Below are 10582 nucleotides of genomic sequence, written 5' to 3'. Positions count from 1 at the left end.
ACCATTTCGGCAATAAGTACAAAATCGTCTATATAAAACAGGTGACTTATTGTTTTGCCATTAATTAAAACTCCCTTGTTTGACTACTCAAATAATTCGCTGACTTCATTCAGGAAATGGTTGAACAGTGTCTTGCATGGATACCAAACAGCTCTGTTTTTGGCAAGTGGTTACGTTGAACCAATCCGTTACGACTGATTTGTAAAGGGCAGTAAACGTTTTTCCTTGTATGCCAAAGTTTCCTTCCAATTTAACCTATAGCTTGATTCTGTTAATTCGGTTATACGCCTTGGCAAAGTCGACGTATGCTACAATTTTTATTTATTATTATTCTAGAATGGATTATAATATTTAGAGTTGATAGCTGGTCGATCGTACTTTTTCCCAATAACTTATGGTTTAATTCGATCCATTTCGTAAGCATTTTATATAACAAAGAGCAATATATTTTGTAAATTGCCGATGTGACTCTCATTCCATGGTAGTTACTTGGGTGTCGATTATCTGACTCCTTCCTTTTTTAAAAGGACCGGTAATAGGACCGTAGTCCAATAATCTAGGTACATTTCCTGTGTCGGAACAAACGTTAAAGTGACACTCAAATCAATACATATACATGTATAACAAACTCTATTTTGACTGATAAGCCTTTAACTACTTACTAAATAATGCATTTATAGAAAATATTAATAACTGATAAAAAGAATGTAACCGTGTACTTTATAATTGAAAACGCAAAAATATTAAATAATTGGTGAATGCTAAAATATTTACTGTGGTTAACTATAGTCTCATAAGGTAGAAATACCGTGTTTTATGCTCATTGCTTTCAAAATATACTCGGTATCCTGTATCGACATTTATTCATCCTTTTTGGAATATAAAGTACAATATTATAAATTGTGGTAAATCTTACTTGGGAGTAAGAGTGCATCTTTAAATAAGGCATGCAAGAAGTATACCGTCATTTTATTGTTCAACATCGCTCCTGGTATAATGTCGTGCCCGTTGGCTTTGTTTTTATTTAACGAGTTCACAACCCTTTTCAATTTTTAACATATAAATTCCGTCGAGCATTCATATAGTATTTATGGTAGTTATTTTGTAAAAATACAGACTCATTTTTGTTATTAAGTACATACTATAGCTTTAGTTTTTCAATTTGTCTAAGAGTTCTTGTGGTAATGTTGAAAATAAACTGTCCCCAAGACAGACTTCCATTGGTATTTATTTATTTCGCTCCGACCCTATATTCCCTATATCTTTTTTAAAAAGTCGCCCTTATTTATATGTTCACACGCTTTAAATATTAAGTTTCTTCCTCATTCGAGTGTGCTCTTTTTCTTCTTTGCACATTTTTTTCCAAACGATTTCTTTTGTTCGTACTTATAGTTTTCAGTTTTTTTCCCTGTGATGTGATTTAACAATTAAGCTTTCATCATCGTTTAAACAAGGTTTAGTAACTTCGCTAATTCTTCACATTGTTCACTGTAAGATTTACCTCCCTTGGATTTAAAAAACGTCTTCTTCTGTTATAAAATATATCAAGGATTCGGTACATGAATTGTTAAAGTTATCTTTTCTATTTCTTTTGGACACTAGCAGGGTTAATATTTCCTTCAGAAGTTCATACGTATCATGATTGCTCATGTAAACTTCTGAGATTCTGTTGGTCAATGGCAATAAGGCCACAAGATGATCATTTGTTCTACGGATTTTTCCAGAAAAAAGTAAAAACGAGCGAGCGAAAAAAATACTTTCTTTAATTTAAAGCAAATCAGAGGCCAGCGAAAGCGAAAAACAAATTACAAACTAAAAATGTATATTCCTTATCAAATATATCATACAATTATGTAAGGAAATGTTTTTAATTGCACAAAGGTTCCCAGATATAAAGGAAACGGTTTCGATTGTATTCATTATTTAATTTCATTGCCACAACAATTTAAATATGGCTATATTGTAAAGACTGCATTCCAAACAGTAACGTGCAGTTATTCGAAGACCAAAGAGAACAGTTATTTTATTCATGCCATACTAATTAAACTTACATTTTACTGACCATTCCAAGGCGGTACCTTACAATTCGTGATAAACATACCTATTTTATATATATATATATATATATATATATATATATATATATATATATATATATATATATATATATATATATATATATATATATATATATATTGTATGTATGCACTGTGCTGTTTGTGGAGTTCTGTGCTATTCTTCTATGTTTCTAGTCTGTGATTTTGTGTTCTATGTCTTTGGCGTTTGCCCAGTGCCACTAAACCGGGTTTATGTTTAAACGTCTTGTTACTGAGCTTGTTTCTGTAGCTTTTTGCATAAATATTACTATCACAATAAGCTTTTCAAGACTAATAAGACTAATTCATCATTTAAGCTTTTCCAAATATCAAGTCAGGTCTAACTTTGAACCATTCGAATCCCATGATTAAAGTGTTGTGACTTCGACATGTCAGAAGATGAAAAAAGGTTAATAACACAGAAGCATTTTAAAAACATGACAATATCAATTGAATTTTCACGGACAATATAATTGAGGCATTATCAAACAGATCTGCAAATGTGGCACCGGTCATAATATTAAGTGCAGTTGTTGGATATACAAACAGACCGCTTTAATACTAATTGATCAGTGATTTTCTTTATCAAAATTATCTAACTTCCTATGCCTTTTCACTTAAGAAAATAAGTGCAATAAGATCAAATTGAGAAAAAAAAACAGTCATTTTACAGACAAAAGGTTTATTTTTTTACCTTTACTGGTGTTATTACACTGTTTTGGGGTGAATAAAGACTTTTCTAAAACATTTACAACCTTTTCTTTCTTTTGTATCTGTTAACAACACTTATGAGTATATGAATACTCTGAAGTACATTTGAAGTAAAAAAAACTCACGAAAACATGTTTAAAATGCTTGTTACACGTGTGGCCGTGTATTTAAAGATAAATTTTGCACTAAAAATCTAATTATAAAGATCCAAATATTGAGTACAACACATTGAATTACTTAAAATGCAAACAAATAATTACTTCATTCGACGCTGTAAAACTGCTGTTGTTTACTGAAAATTATAATTCATTGACTATGAGACTAATTTTCACATAAAACGTGTATTTTACATTACGAAAACTGAAAGTAAAGCTAAAATTAAGGGAAAATAATACGAGGAAAATTATAACAATTGTGCGGCCTGAAAATAGTCCCGACAAAAAAAACTGTAAACAAATATCAGCTATTTATCGGTGACCCGGACCGAATGGTGTCCATACATGAGGACGTATATGCTTTGAGAGTTTGCTCACGAAGAATGTATAGCATGAAAAAACCTTCAATAGAAATGCGAAGTCGACTTCGCAGGTTAAAACTGTAGGTAAAATGAAATCAGAAAATAGGGGAAATTCAGAAGCAAAAGAAATAAATTCTGCCCAACCAATTAATATGTTCGGGCGCATAAAATATCTTCTTTTTTTCATTTTTCGATTTATAGGTGCGGCCCTTTTTATGCCAGTGCTCTTTGTATTAGCTCTGGTGCCCTTATTATATTTAAGCTCTGGTAACGGTTTAATTGTCCATATAAAACTAGGCAGTAAACAACCACTGCATAATCCTTTGTTGAAATGCTTGTATAGTCTTTTTTTATACAATTTCTACCGTTAAATATACATACATTTGCACTAAGGAGAAACTTTAGAAAAGCATTGCAATATGGTGATTTGTATCGACTCTGTAATGAAATCGTCATTGTTTCGGACACGAAGGTTAAAATCGCCTACGATCGTAGCCAGTGAGTTCTTTTAAAACGTGCATGCAAGTATTTCATTTATTTAAATATTGTTTGTCGAATTTGCTAGGGCTAAGTAAAACTCGCTTATCCGTAGTCGTTCTTTAGTTAATATATTTTTATTTGGTAGCCCCTAAATTCCATCGTGTTCATCATTTAACTTTTTCACAGTAAATGCGTTCCAAATAAGGACATCAATTCCGCCACTTCTTTTCGGTGCCCTTCTGTGTTAGTTCGATTATGTCAAATCCATTTTTATCTTTCTACGCGTCAAGTTTCATCTTTCTTTAAACGTATTTCTGCATATACACTGTATTCTTCCTTCTAAGTGTGATATTAAAGAAATTTTGAACAAAGCTTGAAATTATATAACATTATTTCAAGGGACATTATAACACTCATTGTGTTGTTTTTTTTACCGTAAAAACATATTTTAGCCTTTAACAGCGTCAAAATATCTGGATTGAATTTCTACGAATGTTTTGATAAACATAGGAGCGGCCGCTTTCAGTAAAAATGGGTATTGTTGTCAAAAAAGGTGCGGTAAATTCGAAGAACGAAACATTAATTTCGTGTAGAGCGCTTCGTACCAGTCGACCGTTAGTTATAGTTATCTGCCTACAGAAACTTACCGAATGGTATGATACAATGCATTATGTGAGAGAAAGGCAGTTGAAAATAATCAGACTGATGCTTCAAAAATGACTTCAAAGAAAAATAGGGTACAGGTATCTTTATAAATAACCAAACGTTTGTACAAGTGCTGTGATCGGCTAAGGAGACCCAGATCATTCGTATAATCAACTTGCATTTGAACCCAAAGCTGCTTTCGAAAGATGGAACGAAAGGCAAAACAATTTATGTAGCACTATTTATAAACATATTTATTTTATAAATACAATTATTTGCTAAAGCAGCTACAAAAGATATTAAGAAACACAAAATACAAACATTCAATTACTTTCCTCTTTTTCAGTTCATTTCAGACAACCCAGACTACGATTTGAATCAATCATATAAACAGAATAGTATAATTGATAATGTAAAACGTGTCCTCTCCTTAGCCCTGTATACGACGCCATGTAAACTCTGTTGAATAGTGTTATCGACGGTGACATTTTATGGACATTGTCCCGGGACTTCAAATCGGAATGCACGAAGTGCAATTGGCAACGGTGAGTTCTCAAGCGAAGCCGATGGAGACGGGTAACTCCTAACTGGGTGATATGGCCTTCTCGTGCATCTTCTTATATCGTGTTTACATGTGAAGGTACTTTTAAATGCATGTCTAAACTTTCTTCCCATTGCACAATAAATGAGAACGTTTATCGCACTGTTTATTGTAACTAAAATAGGCTGTACTTCGGAGAGAACTCTCCATTCAAATTCATCATTAATGTCACTGTTTACGGAGTAAGCAATGTTATACACCACTGCCGGAATGTGACAAATTATAAATACAATTGATACATATAATAACATTTTGATAACATTGTTTGATACCGTATATCGTCTTGTCTGACGATTTGCACCTAGAAGTCTTCTTTGTATGCCTGATTGTTTTACTCTCATGTAAATTCGAAGGTTAAACGTCGCTAAAATACAAACTGGGAAAAGAAACATAACAACAGGATACATATATCGATAGTACACATTTCTTATGAATTGAGACTTCCCGAAGTCTGATATTGCGATTTGTAAAGTGTTCGACAATTCGCTTGTGTTTTTGCAGTCAATTTTAAATTCAAACCACCTCACCATATTGAATACCAACGCGCTCACTGTAATACACAAAAGCGTTGCCCTTGCGCGGGAGACGGTGAACATCATTTTCCCCTTCAGCGGATGGCAAACGACGATATACCGCATTACTGTTAAGCCCAGAGTGGTCCAGATAGAAGACGTTCGAGCAATCATCCACACAGGGTAGACGTAAATGATAACATACGGATGACAATGCTCCCGGAAGTATGGGAAAAGAGCTGGCAAGGTTACCAAAAATACTGTCCCGAGTAAAACAACTGAGTCCATAACAACCTGACCAGACAGAAATGTGCTCAACGGAGATCGCATATGAGGATTCCGTAGCACAACGAAGGATAGAACGTTCACGGTAAGTCCCAAAACAATTACCACGCTTGCAAAGACACCGCTTAGAGCATAGCAAATTTCTTGAAATAATCGTTCCTCGTCCATAATGATTTTGTATAAGACTTTAGCGAGTAAGACGCTGTTCTTATCTGTTCAAAAGCACATGTCATTGTAAAATGTCATGCATTGACTTCTTATATACTCAGCTCCAGAATCATAGATTAACACCTATCTGTCCTGAACTTTGACCCGTGAACAACAATGAAGCAGTTAGCATTTGGCGCATTTGGTATTCAAAAACAATTATGAATCAGTACTCTTCTGGTATATCGGTTTGGAAATGAAATGTGATACAAGACTTGGAAAGGAAATGTGATACAAGACTTACATTATATTTCGTTGTTCGTGCGTGCGTACTGCTAATGTGAAGAATAAATCGAGTGGTGCCCATTAAACGTAGTATAAATATGTGTAGAAAAAAAAACACACAAAAAAGTTGGCTATGATAAATTGCCCGTTTTCTAAAATATGAGTTTGAATGCTGCATTTTGTAATGTGCCTGTACCTGTGTGTAGCCATAGGGTGTTCTCGCATAGTCCTTTAATGTCCTTCTGTAGTCATGGATGTCGTCGGGTAATCATAAAGTGGCTTTGGGTAGTTCTGGAGTGTTCTTGGGAAGTGATAGATGGTGTTCGTGTAGTCATGGAGTGTGCTTCGGTAGCCCTATGATCTTATTCGGTTGTCCTACACTATCATTGTGTAATACTGGGTTGTCCTTTATGGTTGTGGGATGTCCATGGGTAATTGTGTCCTTGGGTGGTCATTGAATGTCCTTGTGTAGTCATGGGGTGTCGTTGGTTAGTCATGAAGAGTCTTAAGGTCATTCTGTAGTGTTGAGTACACTTAGTAGGCGAAACCGAGAATCTTATAAAATACAAATAGCATTGGTTCCTTTTTTCATAAGTCATTTATCATGTGTATTAGATTCAAATGGTTTGTTATATGACGAAGTGATACAAAGTAAATGAAAATAAATGAAAACAAATTTTAACTAGTTATAGCTATGGGACATGCACATTGTATATCTGTCATGACTGAGGCCAATATTCGCTTTCGTCGTATGTCTAAGGCTGAAACTCGAATGTGATTGTAATGTTTATCAAAAATCCATTAGCATCATTCATTTTTTTTCAAAATGATAACAACTTAAGGGAGAACTTGGCTAGTATTATATGTAACGTTAACAACATTTTCTCAACATGTAATTAGTGTTTGATGTGTATGTTTTTTTTGCTGGCTTGAATGGAGGTATTAACATTAAGTTTAAAGACTTTAAAACTAAGAAGATTGAAACCTTACATTTCAGATCCTATGTTGAAAAATTCATGTCTGCGTTAATAAATAAAATGAAACACCTAATTTGTCTCCTTTCGAAAAAAATGGTCGACATTCAGAAGTTGTTTGTAAACAATATAAATTGGGTCGGTATCAGTTCGAATTCAGATTCGTTTGGATTTGTAACTAAAATTAAGCTAGATTTCTGCGAATCTGATGTGTCATGATTGCCCGCGTTATTTCTAGTAACCATGACTAAAACGAAAGCGCCGGTATTTTTTCTAGTAAAGGCACTTTCGTTTCTGACTGTTGACTTATGAAAGCCACTGTCACCTAATAATCTTGTCCAATGTATAAAACAATTGAGCAAAAATATCTAATTAATCGTAAATGGAATTGTGACGCCGACGACGCGCGGAACAAAGCAGGTCCTATGAGTATACCAAACTTGCCGGCGACACAAATATGGTATATATCCTTAATATTAAAACTTGTTAAATAAAACTTTTACCATTGGCGATTACAATAACATCCAAAAGATATAACACCTTTAATTAAATAAAAACAAGTCAATATGAGACATACTTTTAATTACTTTACGGAACATAATATATATATATATTATGTTCCGTAAAGTAATTAATAGTATGTCCTATATTGACTTGTTTTTATTTAAATGATGATACATATATTGTTATTTGACTATTTTTTCAGTTAAGAAGTATTTTAATAAATTTAAAAAATATCATTATTTATATATGTATTTCATGAACCATAATACTAACTCGTAACTTGTAAATGATGCAAAAACAACTGCAGGGTCGTTTGTTAATAATACCATAGCTAAATATGAAAAGGAGTATTGCTTTCAAATACATATAGTAATCTAATTTTATTTAATGTAAAGGAGAAAAGAAGGTAACCATCGATAATGTGAAGATCGGTTAGCAGTTCTGCATCTTGCACTGTGGATTCTAGCAAGACAGTCGCACACAGAATAACATTACGGAACAATTTAACCTCTTTTTCAAACATGCTTTGAATTCCTTAAGTGTGTAACTATTACGAGCGTGATGAACAAGTCCGCGAGTTGGAACGACTAGGCAAGGTTATCAATTATGTCATCGAAGAGAACAGTTGGGTGTTGGCTTAAATGTATGTGGTTATTGTTCGCAAATATACTGTGAAAAATTAACGGGATATATCCTTGGTTAAGTATGTACTTAGTATTTTAACATTCTCCCTATCCCAATCACAAAAATACTTCACGTCGATTTCTTTTTACAAATGCCTTACATATGTAAGGTTTATAAGAGTCTTTTTCGGTATAACCTTGTTTATTCATGAATACAATTAGGAGTTTTTCTCGTGCATCTTTAGTATTGAATAAGTCATTCCACGCAAAGACAAAAACATAAACTTATTTTAATGTAGCCATGTTTGGTGTTCAGTATTGGCGATTTTCTCAATAATTCGATAGTTTTTATTTTTTGGAGATGTCATTTGACTCTGTTGCAATTACTGACCAAGATCAGTCCGAATGTAGTCGGCGAGACTGCACACCACGTTCAGAGAGACTGAAGGAGGCTACAGTGGAAATAAAGGTAGGTGTGGGCCCTCGAGGGACAGCGAAAGGGATTTTTAAGCCTTTTTACTGATTTTGACAGTAAATTGTAAACTTTCAAACAAGACTTCACAAACTGCGCACCTGAACACGAGGAACATATTCTACTCTAATCTTTATTTCAAGACTACCGCCTGCAAAATTCGGTTTATTCCGAAACTGATATTGCAAACATGTTGAATGAAAATGTTGAATCTGTCAATCTTGGTTTTAATCAAGTAAAAGCAAAAGAAGCTTGAGAAAAATGAAACACTGGAAAATACCCATCCAATTGGCTGAAAAAGGAACAAGCCAAGGATGTCAGAGAACTGGTCATACCGATTCTTAATATATCCTTTGTTTTCTATCAACGCATGGAAGAGGGAGCAGTATCTGCGGAAACTCTTGACTACCCGGGAGGACCTTCTGGTGCCAATCTTCCCCCCGCAGATCATGGCGTTCAGTCTATCAACGGCAAGACCAGCGCAGCAATCTTAACCGCTAAATGAGTATAATGTTTATGTTTTCCATCTTTGAAAAGAAGAACAGTGCTTGGTTAAAGGTAGTCTCTGATATCATGTCCAATATTGGAAGACTATTGAAACCAATCATGATACAATATTTATTATTGAACACAGATATAAAGTTCCTTCGATTTCAATACCCGAAAAATCGATTAAAAAAACACACAATCAGTTAGTTCTGTTCAATGTTGAATTTGTAGGAGAATCTATTGATGGGCTGTTAAAAAACGGTTTTGTGGTACAAAATGGTTGTTTAAGACATGCAGCGAGTTCTTTAAATATGCCCTTCAATAAATCTAGTATGAAACGACTTATTCTAGATCTAAGGCTAATAATTAAATGCATATGGTAGGAAACGAACATTGAAAGGTAGTTGAGTTGAGTATTTTGATTTTATTTTGTCTAAGGGTTATTATCATATTGATATTGACCCATAAAATACTAGATTTCAGTTGGAAGGTTTTAGTAGTTCCTTTTTGCTTAAAATAATGCGTAAAAGAAGTTAAGTTTAGGAGATTCAATGGCAATTTAAATGTTTTATTTCTTGACGATGGTTAAGGAATTAACAAGCGTCGTGATGATTTTCTTTTATTTCAAAGTGTCAATTTTTGAACTTATATATTATCTCCCTACTGTTTACTCTCCGGAAGTGACCTAAGAAATCTGTTTAATGATGATGGTAATGGTAATATTGCACGGCCTATGTCTAGGTTTTGCATGTGGTACTCACACTGTTAAATTGCCAGGTTTTGGTTCTCATGGCATGTGGTATCAAAATAGCGCAGACAAGAGATTAACTTTCCGGCAAATGGTTGCCGTATATATAGCATTAAGCATTGAGAGATAATGGGCATAATTTAGCAAACTTTCGGGTGAAATGGTTCTTCAATTCTTAAGTTTGTGTTCATAGTATTAAGGTTGGTAGCTCCATTTTAGAGTAACAGGAAATAGTTTATTATGTGTTTAAACTACAAAACATAGTTGCCCTTGATATTCAGTGGAATCATGTTGCTTATGATATTAGTAAGTACAGGAATATATGATTTGGACTTCTCAGTTTTTAGTTAAGTAAATACGATTTAGGACCGTTTACAGTTGACAGGTTCTCCAATTCGAATAATAGGAAAACACTTTTTATATCCAGTCTATAGCAACGGTTATTTGAACATGGTACAAATGAAGTCATGTACTGTTCTCGAGTATATTAGAG

The sequence above is a fragment of the Mya arenaria genome, chromosome 5 (assembly GCF_026914265.1).
Source record: "Mya arenaria isolate MELC-2E11 chromosome 5, ASM2691426v1".
NCBI classification, from domain to species: Eukaryota; Metazoa; Mollusca; class Bivalvia; order Myida; family Myidae; genus Mya; species Mya arenaria.
The sequence above is the reverse complement of the archived record's forward strand: the minus strand, read 5'-3'. Positions refer to the sequence as shown.